Source organism: Phaethon aethereus, assembly GCF_964289735.1.
Source record: "Phaethon aethereus genome assembly, chromosome: 9".
In the NCBI taxonomy this organism is placed as follows: Eukaryota; Metazoa; Chordata; class Aves; order Phaethontiformes; family Phaethontidae; genus Phaethon; species Phaethon aethereus.
The window spans coordinates 12,138,635-12,144,895 of NC_138585.1; positions in this window are offsets into that span (position 1 = coordinate 12,138,635).

Consider the following 6,261-nt stretch of genomic DNA (forward strand, 5'->3'; position numbering starts at 1 on the left):
CAACGATTTTTCCCTCTTGAATTCTATCTTGTTCACTGTGTGATGCTGTGCACAGAAAGCTGAGGCAAATTCCTTGGATTATCAGTTTATATGTTGAAGCATAACATATATTCATTGTTATCCTCTAACTTCTAGTAATTAAGTATTTTTGATGGTCGTAAATTTATACAGCCATGGTTATGAGCCCATGCTGAGAAACATACCCTCTGACTCTTACAGATAGTGAAGCTTCAGACTAACTGTATGATATTTAAAGGACTTTCCACTTCATACTACTGTTAGTAACTATACCTGATACCATAATTATACCCTGCCTTTCCTTTAAAAAATCGGCAATGTGCTTTAGCAGTTGTGGTATCTTTTTTCTTTTTTTATATATACAGGTATATATATTTATTTAGCTAATTACTTTGACCTTTTGGTGTGGTCCTATTTTAAAGGTTTACAAGCATCCTCTTTGCTGCGTTAGGAGTGGATTTCTATTTCTATATCTTCTTTCTTCACAAGACCCAGTGCTCATTGTTCTACAGGTGTTCTAGATTCTTTCTTTCTATGTTTATGGGACAGTATTCTGCCATAAAGACTTGTGTCACCTTGAATAACATGAAGTGTAATTCTCTCCTATGAATGTCTCCTACAGCTTTTTCATTGATATTGGGAAGATAAGCTATCTTTCCATATCCTATACCAGCGTAAACTATAATAATATAAAGTGTTGGTGTTTGTTATAAACTGTAATAAAAATTATAAAGTCACTGAACCCTATTGATTATTCATTTTGTCATAAAGGTTAAAAGATTTAGCACAGTAAATTAAAAAGTTAATCTCTAGTAAACTTAAAAAAAAAAAAAAAGGTTAATCTCCACTGCTGTTTTATTACAGACCACCAGTGAAACACCTAAAATAATTTGTCCTTTCACATTGTTGAAGGATTGATTTAGTTGGCCCCTACTCATCTTTGTATTTGGGAGTCAAGAATAATCTTGGTATAAGTAAAAAGATCTTTCAGTGTAAGCTGATGGGGGGAACAAAACAAACACAGCAAACAAAAACTTGGGCAGTTTTATCTTCTTGAAAAGACAACAGAAACCTCTCTGTGTGTATTCATATAAAGCTACCATTCTGTGTATTAATGGCAGTTATTTCCATTGCTCAAATTTTTATAGTATGCAAGTTTTTTCACTAATGTTTAATTTGCATTTCCTCATTTAAAATACAGCATATTTTTCTTTTCTCTCCTTGCTGACTATAGGGAACGTCTGATGCATAACCTTGTTTTAAAGTTCCTTTTGTATGTCTTACAGTTTATAATGCATTCTTTTCTGAGACAGGGTAGAATACCTGGTTTAATCTGGGGAGAGGTTAAGAGAGACTTTCATTAAAATCTACAGCATCTTGATTCAAAGCCCAGTAAGAGAAGCAGAGTTTTAATGCTTTGGAATTGTAGATAGTACATACTAATAAACAGCTGATTATTGACGTAAAAGCACAACCTGTATTTGCAAATTGTGCTGGCTTGGCTGTCATTAGAAACAACATATTTAAGGATGATGCAGCAATAGAGTGGTATTTCTGCCAGGGACAGAGGAGGTGTGTCCCTAATGCCAGACAAAAAGAACAGCAACAAAAGATAATAAGCTCTTGAGTCAGCAGTTGTAATGTCCATTGTAGTTGTGAAAGCAGCTGCGCATGGGAACAAGGCAAACAGAATTTGAAATGAAGAGCTGGAAAAGAAATTGCCAATTACTGCAGGGATGGAGAAAACTATTGAGCCTGATTGCCAATTAACTGCTCTGTTTTTTCTGACAGCTTTGATAACAGATCAAAAAAGTGGCAGGAGCTGCTGTTTGGCCGGCTCTATCTTTCATGGTTGTTCAGCCACGAATACTCTTCTGCACACAAAGACATACCACTATGGTATCAACAGTAGTCTGTTTCTGTATTGATGTTGGATGTGGAACATTTCCAGGAAACTGCAGTGAATTGTCTTTAGATACAAAAAGAAGGCAGGCTAGGCATACGCGTTAAGCATTTTGGCAAGGATGACAAGAGGATCAAGGGCACTTTGTCAGCATAAAAAAACGTGTTTGTACCTACCCTGTCCTGGGACAGCAGGAGATGGTTTAAAGTAAGCACAGACTACAGAAAAATCTGTCATTCGAACACTACCAGCATACAGGGAAATGCGTTCTCTGTAATCAAATGTATCTTTCAGCGGTTAGTCATAGTACCAATAGACAAGTACCTTTGGAGGCTTAATGTTAAATCTCGTCAGTATTGCCTGTAGACTGAGTTATCCTGGGTGATGATAAAGCTGCGTGTGCAAGGTATTTATTAGCTTAGATAGAAGGTCCCTGCTTCTATCCAGAAATTGTCTGAAATGTCTGATAAGTTTAGGTGTTGTCTCTGATCAAATTAGATCTCTCTGGAATGCCAGAACCATGATTGCAGCACTTCTGCCATTTAACTGACTAAGTTACCCTGTAATTATATAATAGGGCATTTAAGATTGTTTCATTAGAGCAGAGGTATTAGCTTTACTTATCTGCTTCATTCACGAACAGATGTTTCTACTGTGTTACTAAAATAATCAACGTTTTTTGAAATCAAAGATTGCTATTTCCTGAAATAGAATATGATTGAAAATCTAAACTATGAATCATAAAAGGGGAGGAGTGAAACGAATTGCACTGCAACTTTGCAGAAATTGTTTTTGATAAAATCTGACTCATGGTAATGGTAAATAGTTAAAACCATTAACAGTATGACAGAAGTGGTGTTGTCTTTTGCACCTGCGTGGCTAAATTCCACTTATGCTTTGACAGGGTATTCCTGTATTTCAGAGGACTGTCTTCTCTTTTTTTGCAGCTTGAGAGTCCTTTCAATTTCCTTAGTAATTTGGATTTAAATGTTTATTTTTTCCCCCCCAGTTTTTCCACAGTTCACTATTTCTTTATTTTTAATTGCTCCATCATTTTCCAGTTAATGTACTTGTACTTCCAGAAACACCAGTGTGTAAGGTCTTTTTTTCTGAATATATTTTAAAAGTTTTTTTCTTTTGAGTGTGAAGACTGGTACATGCTGCTAGTAAGCTTAGCAAAATGGATGAGTAGGATTTTAGTACTTAAATAAGATCAAGTGACATGAAGGAAAAAGACTTAACTCACCACCCACACTCAAAGCCATATCCTGTGTGACCCACAGGAACAGTCCCAGTGAAGACAGAAAATACTAACCCAAGTAAAGTAGACAAGATCTCATTAAAATAACTCACCTTTACTTAAAAACTCTTTATATAGCGTGGAAGAAAAGTAAACTATTGCTTCAAAAGCAGAAACATTTGCTGACATGAGAATCGGTTACATAGTGCACATAACTTGTTTTTTCTCCCACTTACACAGTGGTGTAAGTGTAGATAAATGCTTATGCTGCAGGTAGGGCCCAAATAAATATTTTTACTTTTGTACTTTGAGACAGTAGTCACATACTCTTGTGACAAAAATTTTCTTGTGTTTTCTTGAATGGTCTGGCAATACAGTTGCTATCTTAGAAGGTTTCACCACATCTCAAGTTACTTGCTTTCCTTAAAACCATGACCCCCAGCTGAAGTTTGTTACATGAGAATCTTAACTTCTAAGTCATTTTCTTTTTGAAGGAAATATCTAAGTTTGGTTTTGGATAAGCTCAAAGTTCAAAACATAAACACCAAAGATTTAAAAAGAAAAAAATAGTAGAGAAAAATAAAAAGTGTGGGGGAGAAAAAAACCCACAAAACAAAAAACTAGCCAAACAAAAAACCCAAAATAATATGAGAAGGAATGCCATCATACATAGTTTTGGATTGGTAGGTTTGAGTGATATCAGTCACAATATCCTGGTCAAGTTCTAATTTCTGGCTAACCTGAGTCTCCATCCAGCAACATGCTTTCCAACATAGTATCCAAATATGTCGAATAACTTTGTTTCTTAACAATTTAATATTTGCAAGTCAATTTTTAATCCAGATTTTTTTCTTTGTTTTCTTCTTCTGTTTTGTTCTTTGACAAGTTGTATCATGTCTCCATTTTCTCCTGAAAGATGCTGTGTAAATGTGAGGACATTAGGATATTGACAGCCTTAGGCATTGGATACAGCGGGAGTCCCCACTTTCTGTGTAAGCGGAGGTAGCCACACAAGAAAGAAGGGCTGACCCTGTGCTCTTCGCTCTCCCAGCAGAGAGAGGCAACCTGTGACCGCCATTGCAGATCAACAGCTTGTGCTGTACTTCTTGCTTGGTCTCCTCTCATAGCTAGGCAGGGAGAGCCTGTTGGAGACAAACAAACGTTCTACCCAGATGCAGAATATGTCAGGCTTTGACATCACTAATACAGAAGTGTGATACCTTTCTCAGCGAAATAATCTCCAGAAGTGATGTCACCACTTATAATTCTGAAATCAGGAGACACTTCAATGGTTAATGTAGTGAGGCAATTGTTATACCTGTCTGTGGCTGACCATAGCTAATTTATTTTGTATTAAAACTGTTTTCACAGCAGAGTAGGTATAACTTACATCAGCAGTATTGTATGCACTCCTTGGGCACTCCTTAGTAAACCTCCAGAAAATCCGTGTGACTTCTTGGCACGATCCCCCAGCAAACCACTGCTGATACGGTGCCTTACTCTCTCTTCTCTCATGTGCTGGTGACCTGTGCGATTGCTTCATTTGTATTTTTTCCTCATTGTCAGATTGTCAAGGCTTGAAACAAATCTGACACAGCTAAAATGGTGAAGAAATTATTTTCTAACACATTCAGATTGATGATGTTTAATCTTCTATATTCAGAACCAAATTCTGATATCATTATTACAGTCTTACAGCAGACCTTAGGGGGATTTTGTTGTTGCAGGCATTGTACAGCCTTCTAGTTATGGGGCAGGCCCTGCAAGTCTGGGAAAAGTTTGTAACCTCATTAGTCAGGACATACAAAGGTGGGAGACAAAGGTAAGTCTTGCCCAAGGGCATCCAGCAGGTCCATGGTAAAACCAGTTGTTGAATTCAGGTTTCCCTGTCTCGTGGGTAACAGTACAGTTCTGTTGATACGCACGATTTTGGGGGGAGAAGCAGCAACATATAGCGGACCTGAATATAATTATTATGGCAAATAATAACCTCGTCATTACAGGAGTATTTTTCTTGCTCTAAAGCAAAAACAGTAAACCAGAAGCCGCTAAACCAGAAGGGAAAACATACACAAGTATAGGACAACTTTGACGAAAATATTTACGTAAGGTGGATTTTGCCACTTCTGGCTTGTAAAGTAAAGGCAAAGAAAAACTTCTACTTCGTGGTAGGCACGGCACCACCTGTAGCACGTGGTGCTCTCTCCAGCCAAGTGCTGCTCGGAACTTCACACACGCAGATGGGTGCTGCCGTAGGCTTCCCTTGTGCATGCCAATGGCGTGTGCATGGTGGAAAATGGCAAACGCAAATAGAAGCTTGCGTGTTGAGACAATTGCGTGCGACTTCTTGACAAACTTGCGCTTACTAACAAAGGTCCGAATCATCCTGTTGTAGTAAGGCTTCAATAAGAGGAAGGGGGCAAGGGTCTGTCATGGGTGTTTATCAGCCCTTGTGAAGATTCCTTGGGTCTTGTTTTGCTGTTTTTATGGAGTTGGGTAGAGAAAGTAGATTCACATTGAGGCTCCAATCTTTGTGCTTAGTAAAGCCGTTGTTTGGCTCTTTGGCAGCGTTACGAGACAGTAGGCTTGTCAAAAGGGTGGAGCAAAGGCCTGGAGGTGGTAACTTTTGGCTCGGCAGCGTTCACCCACCGATTGTCAGCAGGTGCTGAGAGTGTCCCACTGAGGTTTACTACTGTGCCAGTGCTGAAGTGCTCACTGCTTTGCAGGACTAGATCCTAGCACTAATCACTAATTGGCGGTGATACTGCCTTGCACTTAGAAATTAATTTTTCTAAAAATTGTTTTTTGAAATGTAAGGCAGTGATTTTAATGTTGGAAAACCACTCAAGCAGTGGAGTTAGATTGTTGGTCAGTGCTTATTCTATGCAAATGAAAAAATCAAGTGTATGAAAACAGGTGCTGCCATTGTGAATTCTCAGTCGCTATTACAGTGAAAAGAATTGCTAGGTGTTTGATGTACTTTAAAGTGGTGTTTGTACTGTTTTAAGTGTGCCAGGCCTGGAAATGTCATTCAAGTCTGGTACGTTATATGGAAAATATCAGTAACTTGTATTAGTATGGCCTTGGAATTAAAGCCTTT